This window comes from Eriocheir sinensis, chromosome 6, assembly GCF_024679095.1.
Source record: "Eriocheir sinensis breed Jianghai 21 chromosome 6, ASM2467909v1, whole genome shotgun sequence".
NCBI lineage: Eukaryota > Metazoa > Arthropoda > Malacostraca > Decapoda > Varunidae > Eriocheir > Eriocheir sinensis.
The window spans coordinates 7335842-7354187 of record NC_066514.1 but is presented as its reverse complement, the minus strand read 5'-3'; positions in this window follow the sequence as shown (position 1 = coordinate 7354187).

Genomic DNA, 18346 nt, shown 5'->3' with positions numbered 1-18346 from the left:
AATAACTTATGTTTTGAGATACGGGCCGATAAAGTTTATTCATTGATCTCACACCTGTCATTACATACTAGTAAGGTTTTCAGGTACGATATGTTTTATTATGATTATATGCAAGCTAATAGTACAATCAGGTGTGTTTTTAAGCGTATCAGGCTCCTTCTCCCACCCCTGCCCTTCCTAAAGGCAAGGTGTTATCTTGTCAAGCGCGGGGTACCAATGTTGCCCATACTCCTCATGGTTGTTCAGCTTGATGTTTTCAGTCAGAAGCCACCAGATACATAGTCTGCTGATGCTTCTTCTTTCTTCTCTGGCTTTGGCTTCCGCTGGGCTTGGCTGTGCCTCCTCCTGTCTTTATCTTGTGCTGTGAGGGATCTTCTTACTGCCTTCGACTTGATATTGAAGGCTGTCAGCAAACATGCCTTCTGGTACCCGAAGTTGTGGTCTAACATTCCTAGGGCACCCATCATTTTTCTCATGCCTGCAAATCCAACATCATCTATCACAGACAGGTATGTCAATGATATGTTGGTCCTCAAGATCTTGGATGTCTGACGCCCAGCTATCCCTGCTTCCGGTTTCGAAGTGTTCTTGAAGTTACAGCTTGTGCAGTGCATGACTATGGTGTTTTCGTATGCATCAGGCTTGAAACTATAATCATAGGCAGGATCTGGGCATGAACACCGAGAGGAAAGTAGGCTTTTCACCCTCCTTTTCGTCAGCATGACAATCTCGTTGTCACTTTCCACATCTTCATCTCTAGTCTCCATGTCTAGAAGATTTTCTCTAGCAGAGAGTAACGAGGTATCTTCTGTGTCCTTTCCTTGACTCTCCTTTGCGTGGGATGTGCTGGGCTGTGATGTGCTTGCCGTGGGAGTGACGAGTGTGGCAGAGAGTGGTGGTGGCGAGTGCGTGGGCGGCACGGGTTCATCTGACGCGGTGGTGGTGTCAGGTTCAGCATGCTGTATTTTTCTCTATTTCACATCGATGCTCTTCATCCAGGCATCCTTACTCTGCTTCTTCCTCTGAGATACCCATCCCATGGCTGTGAGCAGGCAAAAAGCAGGAAACAGCGGGAAAATAAGCAGCGGTCTCGAGTCTACGCGAGGACAGATGGCGAGCGTCTACTCTCCTTCACAGCTTGGCAGGCACAAGCATCTCGGGCTTCTCGGCTGACAGTCCTAGATCCCCACACACACTAGCTTTTAGTGTTGCCATATCATGTTCACCAAAAAATATAAAGATTTTGCCGTTCTTTCCACAGTTTTTGGGGAAAGAACCCGACGCTATCGATGTAAACAAACACGTGGTTGAGTACCGGACCTTTAAATGGGATTTAAACCAAAAGTATTGCGTGTTTTACCATAAATCTTTGTGAAATGATAGCCAATGTGTAACCCAACCACATATTTTTTTTTCACAAAAAGTAATATTTTTCATATTTTTTTCGGTCTTCAAACCGGACGCTCCCCTTAAGGCTTTTATGTGTGGGAGCCAAGTGAGGCGCCTGTCGAAGATAGGTCCCCAAAACTTGTGTTCTTTCACGACAGGTAGACGTGAACCGCACATGATGACATCAGGGTCTGGATGGTGGCCTCTCTGGCGACAGAAGTGCATAATAACCGACTTGGAAGGTGAAAATCGGAAGCCATGCATCTCCCATCTGGATATCCTGTCGATGGCATGTTGCAGTCTTCGCTCTGCGGTAGACATTCGAGACACCGAGTACCAGATAGCCAGGTCGTCGACATAAGGGAGGACGAGACCCCCTCAGAAAGCAATGTTGTATTTTGGGGGGGCAAAAAGTAGAGAAAAAGTCAGAAATATGCCAAAAAAGGAAAAAGTAAGAGAACAATCCGCGGAAAAAAAGGAAAAAAAAAATAAAGAAATCTTGAAAAAAAGGGGATCAAAAAAGGAAATAAATAAAAAAAATGGAAAAAATTCTACCTCAAAAATTGAAAAAAAGGACAAATATAACTAAAGAAAAACGGACATTAAAAACATAAAAAACGTTTTTGCAAAAAGTCGAGAAAAAAAAGTAATACATCTGCCAAAAGAAGAAAGAAAAGGGAACAATCCCAGGGAAAAAAAATATGAAAGAAATCCCAAAAAGGAGAAAAAAAGAAAACCATGAAAAATAATCACAAAAAAGAAAAAAATGGAAGGCAATGAAAAAGCATAAAAAAAAGGAAAAGAAAGAAATATATGAAAATAAGTTAAAAAGAAGTCAACCCAAAAATGGAAAGAAATGAAAAGAAATTGAAAAAAATAACAAAAGAATGGAATAAAAAGGAAAGTCATGAAAAAAATGAACAGGAAAAGGAAAAAAAGGAGAAAATATTATGAATTTGCCCCCAAATCACCACGAAATGGAAGAAAACAGCGAAAACCAAGCCCCCCAAAAAACGAGAAGAGAGTCAGGGAAGACGGACACTCGCCCACCGGTGTGTGTGTGTGTGTGTGTGTGTGTGTGTGTGTGAGTGTGTGTGTGTGTGTGTAGCAGACGACCAGCACGTCCTCTCCCGGCCACGCGACTAGCGAGACTGGCAGTGGCTAGGGGTGGGCAGGTACCGGTACCAGTACCGGTACTAAAGGTACCAGCTATACGGTACGGTACCGGTACCAGTTTTCGGTACCGGGTCCAATACTAGCCAGTCACTCATGGTGTCCCTCATTTCTTCACACGCGTGAGACTGAGTGGATATATCGGTGATATGGACATTATCTCTCTCTCTCTCTCTCTCTCTCTCTCTCTCTCTCTCTCTCTCTCTCTCTCTCTCTCTCTCTCTCTCTCTCTCTCTCTCTCCCCACTGAATGAAATGAATATTTATTTTTCGATAGAAATTAGCATATATATAGTATATATATATATATATATATATATATATATATATATATATATATATATATATATATATATATATATATATATATATATATATATATATATATATATATATATATATATATATATATATATATATATATATATATATATATATATATATATATATATATATATATATATATATATATATATATATATATAAGCAAAACTATAAACAAAAAAACGGACATGAAAAATTATCTAATAGATAAGTTAATAAAATAATGAAGCCGAACGGGAGGATGGAAACATCAGGCAGGACAAAATGGCGGGAAGACGGACATGCAGCGACTCGCACAGCCGGGCCCAACACCATACAGCCAAGCATGGCGGGCGAGCGTGTCCCTATAAGCGCCGGTACTGGGAACCCAAACGGTACCGTTAGTCTTCCGACACTTTGAGCGGGGCCCAGTACCGATAGTGTCATATGAGCACTCGGCACTGAGCTGTGCATGGTGGTGAGAGTTATCTACTTGAGGATGGTAGCGATGTCCCACAGGGTTCAGTGATTGGTTCCTAGCTGTTTCTTATCTATATCAATCATGTTGTTTTTTATTTAAATTGTAAATTTTGTCTCTTTGCAGATGCCAAGTTATTTCAGTTCCCATCTTCATCTGCAGAGATATATTAACCTATACTTCAATGCAAGTAGATTTTGGGGTTTGTCTTTTTCAATTAGCAAAAGTGTTAGAATGAACTTTTGTAGAAGTTTTCAATGTGCACCTGTTCTCTTGCAGTACTTAATTGGTGAGCAACCCATTTTAGATGTTGACAACTACAAAGATCTTGGGGTCAGGATTTATTCTTTTCTCATGTTCCATCTTCATGTGAGAGATATTGCAGGCAAAGCTAATGGCATAAGGTATAGTATTCTTAAGGGAACTATTTATAGAACTCCAGCTCTTATAAATGAATCGGTGGTCTAAATCTACCTCACGGTACATTTGCTGGGTCTAAACATGGTGCATGGAGGAGGAAAACTTTCCAGTTTGTACATTTTACATTAGCTTCTGAAGGCTGCCATGTCATTAAAAATAGACATACAACCTTCAAAATCACGTCAATCATCTCACTTATAAAATTCTAGTTTATCGTTGCCTCCTCGATATTTTACGGACCTGGAAATTAAATTTTTCCAAAGCTGCCACTTCTAATGTTCCCATACACCAGGTTAAGACTCGTATGTAATCGATTTTTAAAACATTCCTGTCAGAGCAAAAACTAAAAACTAAGGTAGCCGACAACGTAATATAATGAATAACGCAAAATTACATCACATATTGGTGCCCAGTGATTATCGGATGAAAGGGAAAGCCGAAATATGAAAAAGAAATGTAGGAACTGTCCGTTACGTGCCAAAAAATAAAAGCATTATTTTTGAACGAGGAAATTATGTGTGCATGCTTTAAAATAAAAATAAAACGAGGTTTGGAGTTTCGGAACTAATGTAGCAGCGTGATGCAAGTTTAGGACCGATTTACACTTGTCGAGTCTACGTACACCTGGCTCAAGGGGCTAAAAAAATCATGGCAACCTGTAAGACATTAAGTAAATATCGGCCCAGAGAAGCGAAATTAAGTGTACTTATACAAAAAAAAAAAAACAATACCTTCTGCTGCTAAAATGGAATAGGTCGAAACAATACAACGGATAACACAAACGCTCTAGCTTTTCGGGTTACAATAACGTTTCATAAAAAAAACGGTGTACAATGTTGTAATTTGTATTAATATAAAGGACTAATTGTCATCTTCAACATATCTGAGAATCAGGGCGAAATTCGAAAAAGAAACACATGTGGCAGTGTCAAAGTAACTTCACTCCATTTGTTTTTCTCCAAAATCAATACAAATCAGAAATAAATAGAATACGTCAATGAAATCATTTTTAGATGATTCTAAACTTTAGACCACGCAAAAAACACTTTTTTTTCCGTAAAAAGTCGAAAAAACTGATATTAGATAATTAAATCAAAAGTAATGTAGATAATTACAGAAGTAATGTAAAATGACGCTGTATACTAAGGTTATATTGACGAAAAAAGGCAGTGTTAATATTTTTAAGAGACAAGCTGTTGCCACTATGCACGGGACCATTAGATCCAGCGGTTATGGCTGTAGCGACATTAGGACCCTTTGCTCCGTCCCGCGACAGACTTATCTTCCAAAAGAGAGACCTTTTCTGACTTTCGACTCACGTGACAATTTATTTTTTTTATTTTTTATTTTTTTTAACATGGGCTTAAGTAGCATAGAAAAAGCCTCACCTCCAGTCCGAGAACTAACAAGCCCGGGTGAGATAACACTCTTAGGGGTCACTACCTCATGTGAGAAACTCGTGTTACTTAAGGAATCCCACCCCCACCGCCCGCCCCCAAAATCGACGAAAACTAACCCGTCTGAGTTACGGTCTAAACCCAGCTCACGTTCCCTTTTTATGGGTGAACAATCCAACGCTTGGTGAATTCTGCTTCACAATGATAGGAAGAGCCGACATCGACGGATCAAAAGGCGACGTCGCTATGAACGCTTGGCCGCCACAAGCCAGCTATCCCTGTGGTAACTTTTCTGACACCTCTTGCTTAAAACTCATAAAGTCAAAAGGATCGATAGGCCCTGCTTTCGCAGTCCGTATTCGTACTGAAAATCAGGATCAAGCCAGCATTTGCCCTTTTGCTCTACGCGAGGTTTCTGTCCCACTTATGCTACACCTCTGATGTCTCTCTACAAAATCAGACTAGAGTCAAGCTCAACAGGGTCTTCTTTCCCCGCTGTTAGGCGCAGGCCCGTTCCCCTGCCTGTGGGTTCGCTAGATAGTAGATAGGGACAGTGGGAATCTCGTTAATCCATTCATGCGCGTCACTAATTAGATGACGAGGCATTTGGCTATTGTATGACCACCAATATTAATAAAAGGGGAGGGGGCCGTAGCCCCCTCCCCTTTCTTAAAGCCTCCCCACGTCATCCCATGCCTCGCCGTTTATTTAAACAACCACATACCACATACATCATCATAAATAGTAACAAACACCAAAACATCACCAAAACAACCAGCGCTCACATCCCTCCACCACACATACACACCCACGAGGCAGGAGAACACGGGGAAGGTAGGGTGCCATTATTGGCTATGTACAACATTCATAAGCACTTCCCATCTCATTCCGCTCTTATCAATTCACTTCTTTACAATCCGTATCTTATCTATCACATTTGCTTTCAATGTTTTGCACAGGGTGCGACCCTTTATGGCGCACCCCTTGCCACGGGTGCACCTGAGTAGTAACAAATGTACGGAAGTGGGGGTAATTGGAAGTGGGGGGGACTGGAAGTGGGGGTTGGGGTCAGCAGGGGTTACGGAAGAGGGCATCTAGACCCCCTACCCACATCTATTTTACCTTTTCACCAACCCCCCCCCTTACCCCTACCCCCACCCCTTACCCCCCCAAAAAAAAAAAAAATTTTTTTCACTATTTCACATGCCCTAACCCCCCCCCTCTCGGGCTGGCGTACGGAAGCGGGGGGGTGACGGGAGCGGGGGTAGGACGGTCAGCGGGGGGGAGGTGACGGAAGAAAGGGTGGTCAGCAGGGGGTGACGGAGTGGGGGTAAGACGGTCAGAGGGCCGTCAGCAGGGGTTGCCGGAAGTGGGGGGGCATGCACAAAGTGAGGGTAATTGCTATTGTTGTTGTTGTTGTTGTTGTTCTTGTTGTATATACACACACACACACACACACACACACACACACACACACACACACACACACACACACACACACACACACACACACATATTCTGTGCTATATAAGCATCATACTTTAATAATTACCATCATTAATAGAGTTTCCGCTATGACTGAGACATATTCAGAGAACCTTCTCGATATTTTCCAATATCCTGCGCGCATAATAGTTGCAGGATATAGCAACTCTGGAAAATCGGAACTTGTACAGCAGCTTATTCTGAAGTATCATGAAAAGTTCAAAAAAATTGTCGTATGTGGCTTAACGTCTCATCCTCTTCAAAGAAATAAAGAAATAGGACCTAAAGTTATAGTGTCGTCTGAAATAATTGATCCAATTGCCAACGAGGATACGTTTGATCAGAGAGGGACATTGTATGTACTTGACGATATTTTCATTGATGCTGTAAGGAACAAAATTGTGGTTGATGCTTTTACTCGCGGACGGCACAACAATATTTCATGCATATTTATCACTCAAAATCTATATATGGGTGGAAAGCATGCAAGGAATATTAGCCTGAACTGTTCTCATTTCCTCTTGTTAAGACAGCGCGATTTATCTCAAATTCACACTCTGGGCAGACAAATATTCGGGAAAGAGAAGGCAAACCAGTTTGTAGATATATATAAATATGCTGTATATTCACGTCCTTATGGATATCTTCTTGTTGATTTGGGTATAAATACTCCTGAGTCCCTACAGTTTCGCTCAAACATTGTTGGAGAACCCCAGGTGAACGCGTATTCCAATGGTGAACTCAAGGAAGAAGGAACTCTTACACACTATACTCCCAACATAACGAACCCTATGGTTTAAGCTCTCAGGCGAAATTATGGGAGAAAGCAAAAGTATAAATCCGGCAATAACACGTGATGACGTATTCAACTTTTGAGAAGCAATAAAACATATACATTGCATAAGCTACAGACTAAAAACTTCCCCGGCAAAAGATAATAGCCTCAAAACCCAAAGTAATCATGGCTGCCGATTTAGCAGACGTGAGACATATAAGAAAGGAAAATAATAACATAGGCTACTTGTTAGTATGCATAGACGTGTTTTCTAGGTATATGCAAGTTGTCCCGTGTCGGAATAAAGACGCAAATACTATGCTCGTGGCCTTTAAACAAGTGGTGGAAAATAAAGATTCTGAAGGCTTACGAAGATTAAACACCGACTTGGGCACAGCATTCTGGAATCGAAAAGTAAGAAACTATTTATGTTCCCGGGGCATTAAGCTACAGTGTGTACTCAAGTGAGATCAAAGCAGCCTTGGCAGAGCGGGCCATTCGTACACTTAAAGCACGCATCTACAAGTTCATCACGTCTCAAAATTCTTCAAGATATATTGATCAGCTGCAAAACATGGTCAGTGCCTACAACCGCTCGCCCCATTCTGGACTGAAGAACAAACAAACTCCCATTGATATTCATAACTTAAAAAACCCATCTGCAATCAAACGGCAATTCCACGCAATGTATAAAAACCCGAAGCAACCAGCGTCTTCCATCAGTTCTCGACTGGCAGTTGGGGAAATAGTTCGCCTTGTTGGAAGTGCTCGTTCCTCTGTATTCCATAAAGGATACACGCAGCAAAATACTCACGAGCTCTTTCGCATAAAATCAATTAAACACAAGAATCGCCCAAGAACTTATCTCTTAGAAGATTTGTCTGGAGAACCAATACAGGGGATATTCTACGCGCCAGAGCTCGTCTTAAGCGCTCTGCCTGAGACATACGATATTAAAATACTGCGTTCACGAAAAAATAAAGGAAAAAAGCAGTATTTTGTATCGTGGTTGGGATACCCTGCTTCATTCAACAGCTGGATTGACGCTAATGATATTGTAGAAAATGCGTAAAAAGACACCACTCCTCAGTGCACACAAAAACTTTGTCTTACTTTTGAAGAAATCAAAAGTAAAAGATAGAAACCGTGCTATTAAGCAAGCTCGAGAACAATTGAACTGTATATCTGAAATATTTTCCAATTTGTTAAAGAAGCACCTCACCCTCAATAGCAAAGTTATCAAGAAATTACGTAACTATCGGGAAGACATACGTGCCATAGCTAGAAAGAAAACTCCTCTCCATATTGACTTATATTGACATCGAGACGGGGCGGTAATATATTAGCTGCTATATTACCTATTGCCGCTTCCTTGATCGGAAAATTATTTGGATAATGCGCACGTATTATCTTGTTCCTGAGTCTACCGCTGAGCGTGTTTTAACGGGTATTAAGCCTAAATGCGCCAACTCCACGAGTCCGGGGGTCAACGGCCAATCGTGTTTCAACCCGCAGTCGACCCATCCCGATCATATGCCGGTCTCTGAACATGTGCCAGCAAGCAGCAGCGGTCCTGTCGTGTCGTCCCATGGTGCAAGACCAAGCACTCCTACAAGATTGAACCCGTCGTCTCGCTCTGTAAGAAAGAAAAGTTACAAAAAAAAGAAAATATCGCGATCTGGTGTATACAAAACCACAAAACTACCACCCGTGGAACTTAGAGTCACAGGGATTAGGGAGAACAAGATATCCTCCAATCCTGAAATAAGTAATTTAATACCTCTGTATGTTAAAAGTATCGACGTGCCATACGTCAATATGATGCTAGAACGAATAAAAGACAATCCCATCGTAAAATGGGATAGCCGAGGCAACCTATTGTCTTCTGTTCGATCCTCCAATATCCTGTACATGTTGAATTTACTCTCTAATGCAAGTCAAAAACCAACGATTGCTGACATTGCTGATATAAAACACATCATTGACGCCACGGGTGTATTACCTAGCGAAATAAAAAGTACGCGCGTGCGGCAAAAGATTCAGGGATCTGGTTTCACCAAACAACCATCGTTGGCAACTTACAGATGGGACCCATATTAAATCCGCTTTTCCAATGTGCTAGTGCAGTCCTACATTGTGATTCAAGAAAGAAACAGAATCATGGATGTTGTAGATACTGAACCGCGTTGGACGCGCGACTTATACAGAGGGGGCGGCGACGTCATGGAGAGAGAAATGCCGGAGGCGAGGACGAACACACTCGGACACGGTGGTGCCCCGAGCGGGCTTATAAGAGAGAGCAGATGGGACGATGGTTCGCTACTCGTCCCTCGCCATCAGCTGAAGCGGTACTATTCATCACTCACCAGTATACCAGAGGACACCATGTCGGACGCCTTCGTGTTCAACTACAAAGACGGTTCTCCTGGCGATGACATCTACCGCAACAACAAGACCATCATCGTTTCTTCCCTCAACTGCAATTCCTGCTACGAAAAGAGGGGGTTTACTGGACGCCTACATGGATTATACCCGCACAGTAATCTCTACCGCGAAAGAAGCCCGATCTATCAACTGAACAGTGAACATGTGTCGCTGGGAAGATCGTGGTATTCCCGGTAGTCTGCATATTCGCTATCCTCCGAGTGAAAATCTCCCTTATGTGGCGTGTATCCTAACCCAATATGCTCCTGGCCGCGAACTGGAAAATAACCCTATAAACCAAGGATATCTTCAGACGTCAAGAGATCAAAATTTCATTCGTGGGGTAAAGGAAGACAGTTATGATAACCGCCTCCGCTGGTTTAAAGAGTCCATCACAAAACTGGTAGAATGGGTGATTAAAAGCAACATTACAAGTGTCGTCTTCCCCTACAATATTGCAAGCGCTGGAATTCTTTACGTGTTGTGGAAAGCTGACTACCAACCGCATCTCCAAGAGGCTGCGGCTGAACTCCAACTGCGTAATATATCGTGCGTCATCCTGGACAGATGGTGGACCTGCGATGAGCCTGAAACAAAATTAACTCTATCTGTGTCTCCCGAGCGAAACAGGAAGAGGAAACTGGTGGATACAGAGGACGATGCTGTGGCTGACGAATGGAAAAGAAAACGGGACGGTGCTGTAGTCGACGTGGGTCCTGAATAACTATAGCTCCAGACAATTTCCCAATAATTATGTACATCACTAAATGTAAAATATGTCAATAAATAACAATGTAATGATGTTTAGTATGATTTACCTTCAATATGTAATTGGCATCTCGTCATGTCTACCTCTATATAATGAAATAATTATAATATTTTTGCTAGTGTCTTGCTTGCTCTAAATGGAGTCACATCATATATATGTTACCAGCATTGCGGATGGGGAAATTTACCCCAATTCCAGCACTAGCTTTACTAATAATATACAAACTCTAACATTAGACAAGGACGTGGAATATGAAGTCGGTCTACTGAACGTGTTGCTTCCCCGTCGGTATTACATTGTTAAACCGGGTGAACCAGAGTGTAGTATACACCTTGAATGTGGTATAAGACCAACGCCAGATTCAGAAGCTATTGAAAGACGCACACTGTCAAAGGCTATTAATGCTAATATCTTGTATAATGACACTGGGTATTTGCTGATGTGTGTTAACGGTATAATAACGACATTGATAAAGGAGATGGTCGATGGATACAACTACCATTTACTAGCGTATTCTAGAGAGGTTCTTGCATTTAGCTCCACAAATGATCATTTAACTTTGTTCTGCTACAATGGTTATCATCCACAAGCTGTATTTATTAAGGTTTCCTTTGATGCGCGACTGGCCCAGGTTCTCGGTTTTGTCCCCAACTTAGGTTATGCTGTGTTTTCTTCCTTGGGTACACATGAAGAACAAAAAACAAAAAAACGTTCTTGCTCCGCTACATGGTCATGCCCCTCTGTTGAGAAATGGTGACGTACAGTGAGTTCTCATTTACACTGACCTTGTCAATCCCTCTAGGTATGCAGGGAAAAATGTAAATATTCTTGATGCCTTTTCGCTCTCCGGAGGTCTAACAAAAGGCGTGCATCCAACTATATATAAGTCCCTTAAATCCAAAGTAATTGATTCGATTTCTATTAAACTCACAGATCAAAAAGGTCGTCCTATGCATTTCGAAGAAGGATACCCTGTTACATGTTTACTTCACATCCGATCGCGTTGAATCTTTGAGTACATTTTGCTGTATTAATAGGAATGTTGTCCATTTGAAAAGATAGTCTCCTCGCCGCCACCATGCGGGTTACATTCATCCCTCCTTCCGTAGCAGAATATCATACCCTGTTTTCGTATGGCAAACAGATATCATCCCGAGGGAGTGGTATTGATGATATAGTCACACTTTCTTATGAACCAAGCTATCACAGAGGCGGGGGTTTATTCTCGGTTTTAGTAGGACTCGCTAAAAGAGCTTTCCCTTTCCTAGTGAAAAATGTCATTGTGCCTTCAGCTCGAACATTTGGAAACAATGTTCTAGATGATATTTCACAGGGAAGCAACTTGAGAAGCTCTATAAAAAGCATGGAATTAATTCCTTAAAGCAAGCTGCAATGAAATTGACTAGAGGAAGCGGGAAAAAGAAAGTCAAGCGAGTCGGGAGGAAAAGGTGTTATAAAAGGACATCTTTACCGAGTTGTAATCATTGTTGAACTAAGAGCAGTATGGCGAGCATCACCAGCGCGGTTGGTGTCGGAACCCGCGTTCTCCCCTGGGGAAATATGCCGCCGGTGTCAGTGAATTGTTTCCCGCCCTAACAAAATGAGATTATTGGAAACAACGATTGCCTCCCGTTATGATGCTGATGTTTTACCTACTAACCTCGGATTCAATATGAAATTATCCGATAGATATATAGAATTTCTCATTCCTGGAACACTTGGCAGTTTTATTGATTTGGGGAAATTGGTGTTGCACACCTCTTTACGCTTAACTAAGCCAGACAATACTACTCCTCTCGAAGACGCTCAACACGTTGAATTTGCAAATAATACCGCGCACAGCCTATTCAAATCAGTGCAATGTTTTTGGGAGATGTAGCTGTTGACAATAATGTACTTTATGGGTACACGTCATACGTTAAAATGCTGAATACTTTGTCGCCCAACAAATTGAATACAATTGGAGCCAATGCTAATATTACCATCCCAGAGAACGGTTTTATTTCCAAAGTAACAGCAGAATACTTTGACAATGCCAGCGCGCAACACAAGACCATTATGAAGCGGGTTAAGACTCACGGTATACAACTCTGTACCCCGCTTCTTCTGGATATAAGTTCTTTAGACAGTTACTTGCTCGATGGTATTTCGATTAGACTCAGAATGGAACTATCTAGTAATGCATGGCTGCTAAATTCTCCAACTGGCGATAACATTCGTCTGCATATAGATTCAGCCAAGCTGCTTTATACGCGACTGTTTCCTTATCCTAATGCACTTCATGCTTTGAACGCGTCTCTCGCCACAGGGAATCTTTTGAAATCGACATTTACCAAAACCCTCTTGAAAACCTATGTGCTAGCCAAAGACCAAACCTCAGGAACGTATGATCAACCGTGGGGTAATGTTATTCCGGAAAAACTCTCGCTTATTATAACGAGCATGGAAGCTCATTCTGGCGACTATACGCTAAATCCATTGTATTTGAGCCATGGCGATATAAGTCAAATAAGCTTAAGGGAGGGGGAACGGGTAGGTAAAAAATATTCATAAAAAAAAAAGTTTTGAATATTTTTGCCTCAAACTTCTCTATTATGTTTAAAATCATGTTTCAGATACTATCCCAAAGATAGAACCTGCTAATTGGTCAGGTCATGACCTCATGAGGTCAAGACTTTAAAAATCAGTTTTCGTTTTAGTTACGAAATTTTGCATGGTAGTAGTTGAATGTTGTAGAAATATTTACATGTAGCGGTTTTGCTAAATTTTGTATAGTTCGCGAGTAATCGCTGTCGCAATTTCATGTAAATCGCAACGTCACAATTTTTTACCAAAAAAACACTCAAAAAACATTTTCTTTTCAATATTTCAAAAAACCGCTACTTGTAAATGTAGATACACCCAAAATGTATAAGTGTAGTGATTTTCATCAAGCTCCATGGAGTATTCTTTGCAGAACTGATTTTTGAAGTTATTTTTTGTGGTTTTGAGAAAAACGCGTTTAAAGTTTTCACATTACATATTTTGTTAGTTATTGCATTTATTTATTGCACGATTACATTCATTTTTACATATATGCACTACAAACATATACTACACACTAATATAATATGTAATAGTCAAAAGTTATCAATATAATGTATTTACAATAAGGAAATGCATTCTTTTCTCAACCGCGTATTTCCAGTGACTGACAGTGGGTCCCATGAGTTGATGATTCTTCGCGCTTTTAGCGGACCGTATTAGGGTCCTCACTGCTGGGGTGTCTTCACAGTGTCAAATCATTGTTGAGGGGTTTTGTTTTACCAGCAATGAGCGCCTTCCCTCAACTCAAAGACACTGCTCACCAAAAAGATACATAACTGTATCTCTACACAGGCGCTATGCCAGCGCCATATGTTTCCCCTTCCTCTGCTCTCTTTTCTTCTTCTTCTTGTATTTTTCTTATTTTTCTTTCCTTTTCTTCTTTCTTCTTCTCCTCTGTCTTCACTGATTCCCGTCTTCTCTTCTTGTCCTTCTCAATGCTGGGTGTCCAAGAAGTATCTCCAGTTGCCTTAGCGAGTGCGAGGATCCCGTGATTGAATTTTACCACGCTTCGGTAAATTGAATACTCCATTCTTTTCAAGGTGAAGAATTTTGTTTTTGGTAGGTCACTCCATATGACACTGTGCAGACTCTCATTAGAGTTCTGAGTGTCGCCTTTGCACTTTTCTAAGAACTCTGGTGTCACAATTCTTTGATAGAGTGGGAGAATTTGGGAGACAACATTTGGTCTTAGGTATGTCTTCATTTTCTGCGTGTGTTTAGGAATCCTCTCATTCCTTGCAATGGCTCTTTTGTAAAAACACCAAGACATTTTCCCCTCAGGACATGAACTATGCTGTGGTTTGAGATCAGTACTCATACAGTGTCTAAGGGTAGCGTAGATGCTGTTTTTCATGTCCTCCACTGTTGTTTCAGTCTTGATGGCTTTTCCAAAGTAGTGTGAAAGTCTTGTTATCTTATCATCAGTGAGAGAACCTTCTTTTTTCCCACCAAGCTTTTTAGATGTTTTAGCTTTCCGAAGAGCTGTGCCAATGCGTTTAGCAACGTGGTTTGTGCACTCAAATTTTACCACAGGATATATATTCAGGTTTCTCACAGCTAGAATCCCCTTGGAATCACCATCCGACACTACTTCATGGTATTTAAATTTGCACTTCTCTATGGATCTGGACCACAACTGCTTCCACCCCTCCACCTCCATAGCTGGTGAGCTCCCTTTAAAGTTCTTGGTGCACACACCTTGCACCACTTGCTGAGAATCACAAAATCGATCACCCAGCCTGTACTCATCTCAACTACTGCAATAAATCCGTACATTGCAGTAAATCCTCTCTTGGACCATGAACCATCACAGCTCACACAAATGTTCTTCACTTCATTGTTGTCACCTTTTTCTTCCAACATAGAGTGTAGTGCAGCCCGAGTCTTTTCCATAACTTTCTCAAGATCTTCCACAGTGCTATGAAATATTCTCTTTCCCAGTTTATCAAAAGTTTTGTGAGACAACATTTTAGTGTTTAGACATGCCCCTAGTTCCTGTATCCCGACATAGCCAGAGGAGGCTTGCAGTGTTGCTTTCACAAGCTGGTTGTGTACATCGTAGGGACACACCTCTTTTTCTTCACTTGACTTCGTAACACCACCAGTTGATGTACACATTTTAAACTCTTTGTCACAGTCACTGCAAGTAGACACAAGGTGTGACACATTTCCAAGTCCCAGAACTTCCTTGACATTCATTTTTCTTCCACACTCACACCTGGCAAAACGTGTGGCCCACTCAATCACATTGTCTATGTCTACAATTCTGTATCTTCTGTGACTTGTTTCTTTTATCTCCACTTCAGGCACATTGTCAAGTTTAAAACTTGATCGTGAGGCAGGATTTGATGTCTGTTGGGGTGATGTGGTTGGCAGAGGTGGAAGAGGGGGTGTGGCGCTGGCCGGATCAGCTGGTTGATGACGTAGCGCCGCCCCGAGCCTCGCTGCAGGCCCCGCCTCTCTCGCCTCGTGTTGTTCTCTCCTCTCTCTCCTCTTCCTGCTTCTCTCCTCTGTCATCTTCTTCATGCGCTCTTTCTCTTTCTTTGTCAGTCCCATGGTTGAAAGTCTGGTAGAGAAAGAGTTTTCAGCGCTTCTAAACAGTAAGGCACAACAGGAACGAGTGTAGAGACAAAGAAGCCTCCTCTCTCTACGACGACACAATGGTCACTGGCTCAGTTTGGCTGAGTGAGTCACTGCTGCCTCCCTCCCTCCCCTCCACACTACCACGTGGGTACCATATCGGCGTATCCCACCAAGCCTAAGTGAAGAAAATACAGCAGAAACTCCTTGTACATAAGATTTAAAGTCCACCCGGGCGTGTAAATGTCTGCGCACCGCGTCCCTTTAAAACGTTTTCCCAGGCGCTCCCATTGTTCTCATAGTCATATGTTTTTTTAGATAGTTTTCCTATGAAAATATGTAAAATAAAATAAAAAGTATTCTTGACCCCATTTTTCCATTCCAGCTGTTCCGCCTCCCCTAAGTGTTAATGGTAGAACCATGTATAATATTCTTAGTAAGTTCCCTCATGACTATGCTGAGCTCTACCATCGTACTTTGGATGCACTTGGTTTTCACAAAGACCATTTAATCGGAAAGGATATTTTCGGCAAGGGGGCAATGATTTGCACATTTGATTTGCGTGCTGAAAACTTGAATGATAATTTGCCCGTTGAAATGAATGGGGGGCTTAGACTTAGCTTGAATCTAAGCAAGGGAGAAAACGAGAACCGTCTGTTGATACTGTTTGGCGAAACAGTGGGTATAATAACAGTTAATTCTGAAAGACGGCTGCAGTGTGATGTGCGCGCTTGAAGCGGCTGTGCGATGAATAACATGGAGATTGAAAGAGGATTGAGGGGGCACATAGGAAAGCAAGCCTTGTTTTTAGGCGTGTTATTGGCAGACGAGGTAAACTCTATACCTCGATATAGAAAACCTATAGTGTGCATCGTCAATACGCTACCAAGTTATTCTAAAAGAGAAATGGGACACTGGATTTGTCTCTACTATGAACCGGGCATGGCAGTGTTCCTAGATAGTTATGCTCTCGATCCAAAATTATACTCTGATCATTTCAAATATATTGATTACCCCGGGCTCAGTATGTATAAAAATGCATTTCGACTTCAAAGCACGCGAAGCGATGAGTGCGGGGCTTATTCCATGTACTTTGCATAAAATGTTTCGCACTTGTGTGTAATAGAAACTCTTGAAAAAATATGTATGGAGTTTTCCAAGACCGAATATTCGAGGAATGATGAACACGTGATGCGATTCGCTTACAGCAAGTTTATAATGCCCGTATGTCATCAAACATTTAACACGTGTTCATAAAAAGTAAGTATTGACTTATTGATTTTTTCATATTGAATTGTATTACATTCCATGAAGCTATTCTAAGCATAAATAATTTTCTAGTTCCTTTATCGGGGGGTGGGGTGGTTGTATACCATGCTTAAATCAGAGGTCTGGCTCCACTCACAGGTCCTCACTCGTCACCGCCACTACCCCGTGCAGCCCCTCCCCGCCCCGCCCCGTCCCGGGCCCCGAGCAATCCTGTCGCATCCTGTCGCCGCACCTCTCGCTACCGCCGCCGCCGCCGCCGCCCGCCTGATTTGGCGGGCAGTCTTTTATGCATGAGCCGGATCGAAACATAAAAGCGTTTTATTCATGTTTCCACAAATCGAATAAATTTTAAGACAATTATTGTGTTTTTTTCATCCGTTTCTTTTTTTTTTTTTGATAAAGGTCATATAAACAAGTCAAACAAACTCAATGTTTATTGGAATTTGGTCAAATTATGATTCCAGATTCATCATAAGCAATTTTATAATATCATAGGCTCCAACATTAGTCCTATATACAGAATATATTTACATATATTTTATATTTAACATAAAAATAGCAGGCAAATTCTTACACTATAAACAGTATATACAACATTCACACCAGTCCCTATCTTATAAACAACTACAATTTATTCTGAAAAGTCTGTATCTACTAGCATATATTCAAGGGGGGATGATGAGAGCATTTGATTTATTTCTTCCTGTTCCGCGGCTTGCATTAACATGTCATCATCCGCCTCTACCCGTTTTATCAAGGGAAAATATTGCTCGACCAGCACATCCCGTTCTCCCCACAATTCATAGGTTTCTTCTTCTAGTTCTCCCATTTCACCGATCTCTTGCCCACCCATTACCGCGGCTAGTCTCGCTTCTGTTATGCCTCTTTCATCGCCTTCCTCCAAATTTTCTTCGTTTGACAGTGTCATGATCTGGGCTACCTCCTCCTCCTGCTCTTCCTCCTCTATCCCTATAGAATTATCGGGATGACCGTAAGATCGCGACTCCAAGGTGCTAATGTAGTATCTTTTGTCCTCAACTACAGATATCCCTCTCTTGGGATATTTTACTGTACTCATTCGTCCATTGCGCACTGTGAATCCCTGATAGTCAAAGGTAAATGTTTGCTTCTGGAATAGGGCGTCTTTGTATCGCTGATGAGCAATTTTCTTCTTTATGAACTTTGGAACGCCCTGCTGAACTCAACCGGTCACCGTCTGCCAAGAGGATGGAGTAGCACTTTGGTTTTACACCTACAAATTCTGAGATGGTTCTTTCCCCCACTTCAGACTTGAGAAAT